Here is an 11,558-nt window from a genome sequence, read left to right on the forward strand (position 1 = left end):
AGGTGAACTGATGTCAAAAGTTCCTTTTTGTATCATTGCAATATGACTGTTATATCTTGAATGATCAAGTTGCCTGAAATTTATTGAAGGAATTATGAGCTGTGTGTGAATTTAAAGGAATTTTTAAAAATGTTATTCCCCTTCCTTTTTTAATATGCTCTTGATCTGAAACTACCACCTATTGTGATGGTCTCGTTTGTCGTATATTAATCAAAGATTCTTTTAGCGTTGATTGACTTTGAAAAGAGTAATGTCTAAAATTAACCTTTTACCTGTGGACTCTTGAGTATATCAATGATTTTACTTTTTGCGTTACTTACCTGTAAGAAGGCAATCACTGTAATTGCTATAAGGTTATGTGAGCTTAACAGGTTCCAGGTAGAGGCAAATCTGAAATTAAATAGTTTTTCCCTATCCGGCAAATGTTAGCTCCATAAATAACTGTAGGGATTTCCAACCAAAGGATTTCTTAAATTGTTAATGTCCTATACAGGCAAACTACTGTATTGCCTGACTTAGCCGTCAGCTCTAGTTTGAAGAGACGGGATTCGTATTCTGTACTTCATATATATACGTATATGATGGTCCTCCTTCCATAGGCCGTGGGGTTTGCTCATTTGTAAGAACAGCATCTCTCGCCTTTCCTATTCAAGAACAAAGTTTCTGTCAGTTTCAGTTTCATATTATTATGCCCTTTATTTTTGGGGGGTTTCTCTATTTATTTACTATATTGCCCGTTTCAAACGACTTATAAATGGAAGGCATTTCATCTCAAGATTTTGTGAATAATTGTGTTCTAAATCATCAGGTGTACATCATGTTGGAAAAACAAACCATAGGAACCAGCTTTTGAATTTAATCTTTTATCGCCAATATCTACATTCGCAGCAGCTTCAGGCAAGGTGACCAGTACTCTTTCAGCTACTTAAGGTTCTCATTTCTAATGGTTAGATACTTTACTGGAACAATAACTGGTAATGGTCACCGGCCTTTAGCTCGTTTTCATTCATGTTGTGGCTTCAGTAATAGTTTTTGCTTGAGCTTAAAGGGATAAAATTACAGGAAAATGGCGATAATGTAGCATAATTCTTGTCAGTTCCTCAACCCATTGGAGTCCATTTAACATGGAACAGTTGGCGAACTATCAGGTCAAGGGCATCCTAAAGTTTGTGAAGGTTTTTCTACCTCAGGAAGGATCTTTTCAGGGGGCGTCTTTACAACTGAACTCGTGGAGTTGCCTAAATATTGCTACCTTTTACAGAACCATGTTTACAGACACGTGTATATATGGCAATCATTGCGTGGTTTTGTAAGTCCTTAATTTTTCCACTGTGTACATTGTTGGTCCTAAATAGATCATTGCATGTAACTTAATGTAAGCAATTGCTTACCTCATCCTCATGACTTACGAATCTTGTTTCACCTTATTCTTGTAGGTAATTCAGTATGTACTTAGCTCAGAAGTTTTGAGTTTGCCCTCCACTCTGATACAAAACAGAATTTGGTTTGAGTTCTGCAGATGTAGTAAGGTAGTTTTTCATCTCTTTATCTCGTCGTCTTTGGAGTTAATCAACAACCTCCATTTATTTAGAGATCCCAAGTAAGTTAGTGCTCTGTCCTAAGATGACATTACCATGTCCTTTCCTCAGCCAGTCCCAGTTTACTGGTTCTTGTGATTCTAAGATTCTCTGAAGAGTTTCTTCTGAAAATGCACTTCCTTTCATAGGAACCTAATTTTCAGTCCAAGCATGAATTGTTTTCAGACTAGTTCAGTTCAATTCTAACAATTTATTGATCGTCATTTTTTAACATATGGAGGTGTTGGAAAAATTTATTATTTGCCTTAGCAAGACTAAAACCTGTCGGTAGATCTATATTACTATTCCGCGGCGGCCTAGACTATGGCAGTTGCGGCATTTCTATGCAGTTTTGCCTCCTAAACAAGAATTTCAAGTAATATTTATTCGGACGACTGTAATTAACCCCCAGGGGCTCGTAAACTAAACGGCGGGAGATCATTTGACGGACCAATTCCATGTGGCTTTCGTATTCGCGGGGAAACGAACGATGCGGAATGCTTATATAGAAATACCAAACCTGTCAACAACTCTGAACTCGAAAACTTGCAGAGCCTACATCTTTGAAATACCAATAAAATCATCAAATTTGGGTACAATGCTCCTAGGTTCTTACCTTAGGAACTTTACTGACTTCAAACCCCTATCCCTTCCCCATCCATGTTTTCTTTGGCTGCAACTGAGGCATTGGTTTGTAAACTACCTGAACAAAATGTTAGAATTAATAATTTTGTTGAATTAGCAGAAAGCACTGCCTTTCGTAGGGGTCAATCAACCTTTCCCTCTGTAATTTTAAAACTTGATAGGGAAACACAAAGACTGAGAAGCATAACTTCCCTTGCTCCCAAGAGGATTATAAATATATAACTAACCCACCATATTTAATCATCATTCCCCATCAAGTTGAAAGTAATAGCCCTGTTTAAGTAGTAGAAAGTAAGGCAATGGTTTGAACCTGTGGAAAAGATTAGTTTTGTTTAGTCTCTCATAGTGTGAAGACTATGTACAGGGTAATATCTTCTTGAGGAAACTTGAATTTAACCCATTTTTGAAATAGAATAAAGATTATTTTGCCTGCATACCTTGTGCACACGGTCTTAGCTAATAATGCAAGTAACATTTCAAGTAAATTTTAAAACTGAAATGCTTCAAGGAAAACATGGCATAATATTTTAAGCGACACAGTTTTGGGTCTAGATTTTAGTTGATTTTACATTCATAAAAAGTAAACTAATTATTGATATAAAAGGACAAAGTAAACAGCTTGTGATTTATTCATGTATTGACAAAGTATCCTCCTATTTGAGTTTATAAAATACTATTTGTACATATATTAAATAAGCATACCTTATAAATAAAATGGCTTTAATATCACATTGTTATAAATATATGTACGACAACATACAAATTTCACACATTTACAAATTTAATCGTTAATGTATCACGAGAATACTGTTAGTGGAAGAGAATCTTATCATTACTGTCTATAAAACCAGTTTATCATTTAAAATAATTGTCTTTGTTTCTGTGTATGAATATTTTGCATTACTACACAATTTTAAGTTACTTAAGCCTCTCGTTCGAATATGCCAACATTTCCTGTAACAGGCTCCATTTAAGTACTTTAAATTATAGAGGATGAATCAAAGTTAATTTCATTACGAATGATAAGTCGTGTATTTGAGATTGGCAAAACTTGTGATTAGTAGTACTTTTGAAAGCAATCCAGGAGCAATTTAATTTTGGCCTAACCTCCATGAAATTATGTGCAAATTTGTTCAGGTCTACAGGATTGAAGTGTCTATTTTATATCTCCAGTTTACAGAGTGATTTAACCCAGTTGAGATCCAAGAAGAACTACTGGTCCTGCTTAACAATCAAACTTAGGACTTCCAGGTTTGTGATTCTTTTCCACCTAAACATTTTGGCAAGGAAAATATAGGCATATCTCTGTTTGAGGTGTACACGCTAGTGTCACTTTTAGAATTTACTGGGACTAAGAAAACTAGGCATTTAGTATTCTTGAATTTTTTTTAGGTGGTACCTTATATACTATCTAAATACTCTTGACAAATTGTACAAAGTAATCTTACAAATTTCATACCTTGCACAGGTATTATAAAAACTGCTGGCTTCTGTATATCTGTTATGTTAGTGTTCATTAAACTTTTACTTAATTTTAGAGTACATCAAAGTACAAGTTGCAAGTATTTCCAGTGTTTTACATACACTAAAGACTACACATTCAAATAATTTTAATCTCACACACACACACACACACACACACTTCTTACATATGCATAAAACTCTAAATCTAAATAAATTTCCTATTAGCTCTTGCATATTACATCATTAAAACTGACCATCATCAAAATACTGTATTGGTTGCTTTGCACAGACCTGAACCCATGGTACTCAAGCAGTACATGTCCACAAGATAACTTTATCTTTTAAATAATTTTTAAAATCTCTGGTCCTTGAGCTTTGTGAATGCATACCATTACCCTCTATAACAAACATGATAAGGATTTTAAAAAATCATTGAGTGAATCATCTTTTTACAGCATTTTTAAATTTATTAATTCTAATATTTAGTGGGGGCAGACAGAAACATTTTACAACCTGTAAGCACGCACACCTATGAGTACAGAACAAGAGAATGCCAAGGGTCTATCTAATACTTCTCTACCTCTATGAGATCTATTCAAATATGCTACATATATTATCATTAACATCAATGATAAATAGAAAGTATAAAAATGTTATGTACATGAATTTTGTTTCTTTTCAACAAATTAGTGCCAAATACTCAGAACTGTTATAAAGAGAGAACTAAAAAAAAAAACAATTTGGTGATGCATATTGCTTCTGATCCTGCCCTCCCACCAAGTTTTAGTGAATCCTGCTCATCTCATTCTCTTCAGGTGGTCTTGCTGGTACTGTAGGCTGTGGTCTCTTTGGAGCTTGTGTAGATATTTCATCATCATCTGCAAGGAATGACAAAATTAATTAATAGAAATTGCTTATTTCTTCAATATTTTCACTTTAGTGAAACCTGCAAGCAAAGGTGAAAATTAATTACAGTGGTGCGAACTTGTCAGGGAAGGAGCATTTGCTATGAATGTCTAAATTATGCTGTTGTAGATAAATCAGTTGATCACCTGCACATTAGAAAAATGATGAGAGAAACAAAAAAATTGACCCTGAGCATGAGCTTTAAGAGTAAGTAGAGCAGTAGCAGAAGAAAAAAAAAAAAAAATTGTCCCCAGCCAAGAAAAGTGCTACCTTTTCTAAGGAGAGTGGGAAGAAGCTAGTAAACTGGGGCAGGACCTAGACGAACTAAAACAGCCATATCTATGGTTTGTGACGAGAGCTTAACTTGAGCCAGTAGAACCACAGGAGCCAGATAAGCCACTAAGAGAGACATGGGAGTCAGGAGAGTTGCCAGAACCACGACAACCTTTGATATCAACAGCGCACTAGAACCAGAAGAACTGACGACACATGGAGTTCAGCATGATTAAGATGGATAGCTGGAGCATGAGCTTGTGGAGCCAGAAGGTAGCTGAAGGCAAGAGGCTTGCTATATCAAGCAGAGTAGTAAGAGTTGGAACATAAAGAGTCAGTCGAGTTGCATGAGCTAGAGAATTGGTGATTACAGAGCATCAACAATAGATCACCAGAACAGCAATAATAGCTAGTGGAACCACTATATCTGGAAAAGCCACTGGAACGATTACAGTGAATGGGTCCTGGAGATCTGCTGATAACAGAAGTGGGAAGATTCAGAAAAGTGAGAGAACCATGAGAGTGATAGGTGATAGACAAGGCACTAGAATAACAAAGGCTTGATCCAGGAAACTATGTATCAGAAGTCCAGAGAAATTAAAATGATGAAAATATTATGACGTATGGAGAGGCCTCATTAGCAGTATGCAAGAGCACTGCTGTACATTTAGGGAAGTGGGCAGAGCATCATGAGTTAAAAAACAGCTGAAGCCAGGAGAGCAAGTACAAATAAATGAAACTATTTTTTTATCTATGAGTGCCCCGTCAAAATCAGTAAAGTAGCTGGAGTCTCAAATAAACCAGCGTGTGTCTATAAAAGACAGGAGAGGAAGTAATTAGATCCAAGAGCCTTTAGAGAGAGAAGGTAGTGTCAGGTAGATCACCGAATTCATAAACTTTCGAAGAAAGAGTAGGAAGAGCCAAGAGAAGCTTGCTTTACCTAGCAGAATGGCAATAAATGCCAGCATATATATCCACTGATGGCAAATATGTGGTTTGGTGGCAAGACAGTATACCCAGTGAAACTACAGCAAATAAGGCAGCAGTAAACAATCGAGTTAAAACCAAACTTGCAGCTAGCAGCAAAAGCAATGATGGAATTGGAGCCATAAAATTGGCTGGAGTAAATATGCCACTAAATCTGGTGAGAATAGCTGGTGCCAGGGAAGGCACTAAAATCGGAAAAAGTTATTGTTGGATCCAGGGGAGCTGATGATAAAATCACAGCAGAATTCAGAAGGCCAGAGTGTGACTGAGGCCTGGAATGCAGCTAGACACTGAAAAATAGTTGCTAGAGCCAGTGTGCTAACTGTGACAATCTGGGTAGTTACTGGAACAGTGTTAGGAAACAAGCCAAGACTAGAAGCTAAGCATGCTATTGTAGCTTGGAAACTGATGGGAATAAAAATGTGATTGTTGTATTGAAAAGAGCAATGACAGCAGCTAGATTCAATAGAGAAACCAACATATCTGGGGAAAGGAGAACGGCAGAAGCTTGAAGAGTGACTATACTATACTTACAAGCGGCACCAAGAATAAGAATCTTGTAGAACAGCTTGATCCAAGAGATTGTAGAAAAGTGCATGTGGAGAGGAGATAGAGCATCAGGTACAACTGATGTAGAAAAGTGTGTGTGGAGATGAGATAGAGCATCAAGTACAAACTGATATGAGTTACAACAAACCTTGCAACAGAGGATCAGGTACAACTGATACAAGTTACAACAACCCTTGCAACCAAAACAAGTAGAACCTGACAAGCAACTGGAATCAAGGGACTTAAAGAACCTAGTAATGTTTCTGCAGCAAGGAGGGAAGCCTTAGAACTAATGACCTGTCGAATGATGCACCCGAAGATTGGCTGGACCTGGAGAATACCAGTATGAAAGTAAAGCAGGAATTAGATGATCTTGGGTACATTGGAGTCAAGAGAGGAGCCATGTACCCATAAAAGCAGCAGTTGCCAGTTGAACTAATCGAGTAAATAGGGCCACTGGAGCCATTACATCTAAACTTAGGCACCAGGCAAATTGCCAGGTGCTGTCATGACAGAGATTTCCCTTTTGACTACCATAGGTCTCAGATATAATTATCTGACAATGAATCATGTTTATATGTATATATTTCCAGAAGTTTTTATCGAAATAGAATCTATAGTGGCTGGCATTGCGTCCATGGCTAGGAGGAGTAAGAGAGCTGATATAGTCAGGAGAACTGCTGGAGCCAGGAAATGAGCTGGAGGAACGTGTGCCAAGAAAGGCATTAAACTTAGAAAAGTAATTGGATCAAGGGAGGGAAACCACTGACGAAAAGTACAGCAGGAGTTGAAAGATAGCCATGGTGTGAGGACCAGTGGGACTAGAGAGCAGTAAGAGGCAGGCTGTGTGAGCAAGGAGAACAGTGCAAGTCATGAAAGTTGCAATTTCAGAGTGGTAGCAGCCAGATAGTGACAGGAACTGAAGAGCAGTTTGAGCCTAGAGAATTGATGAACCACGATGAAACTAGGAAAACTACTGTCAATAGGAATACTGCCATCAAATTGAAAATTGCAGTAGGAGCTCTATATCCATGGTCTGAAGCAAAAAGGTTTGAACCAGTAGAGCATCAAGAGCAGAAAGTAGCCATAGGCAAGTTCATCAAAACCAGTAAAGTAGCTGGAGCCAGATGGGTTCACCATGTTTGTTCTCAAGAGAGCAGAAGAATGCTGGAACTTGTGGACAACTAATGTCAAATAGAGCCACAAACCATAGCTGAATTCACCAGAACCTCTCAATTACTGTGATTGCAACAGTATTCAAAAGAGTGGCCAGATTCATAAAATTTTGAAACTAGGTTGATCATCAGAAGAGAGTATCTTGCTGTACCTATTAGAATGGCTGTACCTAGTAGAATGGCAATGACAGCATAGCGGTACTATCAACCAGTAAATCCATTACTGGTTTAGGTGGGAAACAGTCAACTTAGTGAAAACCCACGGGGCTACTATGAGAACCCAGAGGGCATCAGGAAAAGATTAAGTAACTGTAACCAAATTAGCTGCTAAAGTAAAGGCAGTTGGAGTTGAATAATGACCTGGAGTTCAACAAGCCACTTGAACAACCCACTCTATCTTAAATATATAAGATAAAAGTAAGAGTAGAGCAGGAGCAGCTAGAATAGCAGCTGGAATCTGTAGAACACCTATTGTCTCGCAAGATGCTAGAACCAAAAATGTATGACTGGGTTCTGAAGCACAGCTGATATTGGAGTGATCATTTATTCAAAAGTGGATGAATTGAGCCTTGGATCCAGGAGAGCAGCAGAAGCAATTAGAAGTGCTTTATCCAAGAAGATATAGAAAAACATATATGCCGAGAGCTAGATAAGCAGCAAGAGCCAAGATGGCAGAAATATAAACCACTGAGAGACACTAGAACCAAAAAGATAAACTGGGGCAAGGAAAGCTGTTAAAATAGCAGTGCCGGGGGGAAGGCAGTTTTAAACAGCAGAATAACTAAATTAAAAAAAACATTGAGTGCATTAGAATTTGAGTACCAATAGTGCATTAGAATTTGAGTGAATTTGAGTTGTCAAAGCATCAACTTTCGTTAGTAGTTAAGCAGCTATACATAACTGGAATGTAGCAATTGCCTAGTAAACCACTGTAATCAGGCAAGTCGCTGTATATCAAGAACAATTACAATAGCAACACTTTCTGAACACAAAAACAACTATGAAGTATGGGCAAAAAAAGTATGTAATGGCTGGGCATTATGTTCATGGCTAGGATGAGTAAGAGTTGATATAGGCAGGAGAACTGCTGGGGCAAGGAAATGAGCTGGAGGAGGATTAGCTGCAAAATCTATGAGAAATGTAAATATAAATTGTGCAAGAAAGGCATTAAATGTAGAAAATTAATTAGATCAAGGGAACCACTGATGAAAAGTACACCAGGAGTTGGAAGACAGCCATAGTTTGTGTTACATTCTTGTCCTTTAGTACTTAGGTCCTAAGAAGTCAGGGTGGTCATTCACGTACTTTATTATGGTATATCAATTACAAGTAAGGAGACCCATGCTTATGCTGGCTTCCCAGTTTGTGGATGGCGGAGATTTCTACAACAACTCCCAGAAGGTTCAACATAGTAGAATGAGAGAGTAGTGTTTCTCAATACATTACACTCCTCCCCCCTTAGGTTAACAGACAAAAATTTAAATTTGTTCAATGAGTCTCCTAGGTTTCTTACTTACTCTGGTAGATTTTCTTACAATGGCACCAGTATCACAATTACTGTTCTCTGATCCTACTACTTCTACATTGGGATACAAATCATACCCGAGTTCTGAATAGTGTTATTTGTTTCTTCTAATCCTTGTTACATTACGGGGAGAAGAAAACTACAGGAACATAAGGAATCATTGTATCTTCTAATAGTGACGGTTCATCAGTTACTCTAGTATTATACATTTTTCTCTCAAATAACTGTGAAAGGTGACGCTTCCAAGTCAAAATACCATTAACCTCTACAGAAACCAAATAATTTCTTTCACCAAGAACTTTGATAATCTTAGCTTCCACCCATTCTGGTCCTTACCAAATTCTTGGCATATACTGCATCGCCAACTCTGAATTTAGACTCATGAACATAACACTCATCTCTTTTTTTAGGCATTATAACATCTAATGGACCCTTAAATTTCCTTCCAAACAATAATTCAGCTGGGGAGCAGCCAGTAGAAGACTGTACTGTACGTCTATAGGTATACAAAAATTTGGCCATTCTGGTTTTTACAGGCAAATTACAATCAAAACTTTTTTGAAATTAGTTTTGAATATTCGGACAGCCGTTCTGCAAGCCCGTTTGTACTTGGATTTATATGGTGCTCTGAACAATGTCTAACACCATTTTTCTGAAAGAAATTCTGAGTCTCCCTAGACATAAAAACAAGTTGCATTATCAGATACAATTGTGTCAGGAATACCATAATTAGCAAAACATGACCTTAAACATTGTATGGTACCCTCTGAAGTTATATTCTTGCAAGCATAGACATCAATAAATTTAGAAAAGGAATCAATAATAATCAAATATTGCATGTTGTCAATGGGTCCACAATAATCTACATGCAAGCGGGACCAAGGTCTATCTACTGACGGCCAAGATAAAAAGGTGAAATGCCCTTATGTTTGAGATTTGTTATGCATAATGCAAACAGTTGGAAGTTATTTGTTCTAAATCTTGTCCATGTTGGGCCAATATACAAAAGACCGCTTGCTTCAGCTTTCATGCAACAATACCCTGGTGGCCCTCGTGAAGCATTTCCATAACACGCTTTCTCAACATCTCAGGAACCAAAATACGATTCCTATAGAGTAATACATTGTCATGCAAAGAAAGATCATTTCTCAATTTATAGAAAGGTAACATACTAATTTCCATCACCTTTTCCTTGGGGAACCCCTTCCTTACATAATCTCTTACTCTGCATAAAACAGTGTCTCTTTCTATACATTCTTTTACCATTGTAACATCAAAAGAATTCTTATCCAAAATATTAATCAAATTTACATATTCTCCTGGTACATGAAAATCAGCATCATCTCTACACAATGGTAGCCTACTAAGAGCATCTGCCACTGTATTATGCACTCCCTTAATGTGTTCAATTTTAAAATCAAAACCTGATAGAAATAAAGCCCACCTTTGAATACGAGCATTAGATAATTGTGGAATAGACTTACTAGGGTTAAATAGATGAGTCAAGGGTTTATGGTCCGTCCTGATAACGAACTTCTTACCCAAAAGATAATCAGAAAACTTCTTGACTCCAAAAATAATGGATAGAGCCTCTCTATCAATTTGAGAATAATTACACTCAGCATTAGATAATTTTCTACTTTTGAAAGAAATAGTAGAAATTCTACCCTTATATTCTTGCTTAAGAACAGCTCCCACTCCTCAGGGCTAGCATCAACTTCTAAAATCATGGTAGCATTGGGGTTAAAATTATCCAAAATATCAGCTCTTCCCAAGCTTCCTTAATACTCTGAAAAGCTTCTTCATGAACTGCTGCCCAATGAAACTCCACATTCTTTTGGGTTAAATTATATAAAGGACCTAAAATAGAGCTGAAACTGAGGTACAAACCTATTGTAATAAGTACATAGCCCCAAAAATGATTTTAAAGACTGAACAGAGTGAGGGGTTGGAGCTTCCAAAATTGCCTCTATTTTCTTTGGGTCAGGTTTAATTCCATCACAACTTAAAATGTATCCTAAATAAGGTACTTCCCTAGAACCAATAATACATTTATCTTTATTCAATTTAACATTTCTCTGTTGCAAAATTGATAAAACCTTACATAAACTCTTGTCATGTTCCTCCTTGGTAGCTCCGACAATCAATATGTCATCTAAAAATACATGAACACCCTCAATATTTGCCAATAATTCAGAGATAAACCTCGAAATATACCTGGTGCTGACGACAACCCAAAAGGCAATCTATGAAACTTATATAATCCCAAATGAGTATTCATAATCAAATATTGTTGAGAATTTTCACTCACAGATACCTGTAAATATGCATTTTTCAAATCCAATTTCGAAATATACTGACAAGAACCTACATTTGCCAAAATATCATCCAATCTCGGTAATGGGAAGGTATTAACACTGGTTTGGGTATTGAGATACTTACAATCTACACAAATCC

Source organism: Macrobrachium nipponense, chromosome 20 (assembly GCF_015104395.2).
Source record: "Macrobrachium nipponense isolate FS-2020 chromosome 20, ASM1510439v2, whole genome shotgun sequence".
Taxonomy (NCBI): domain Eukaryota; kingdom Metazoa; phylum Arthropoda; class Malacostraca; order Decapoda; family Palaemonidae; genus Macrobrachium; species Macrobrachium nipponense.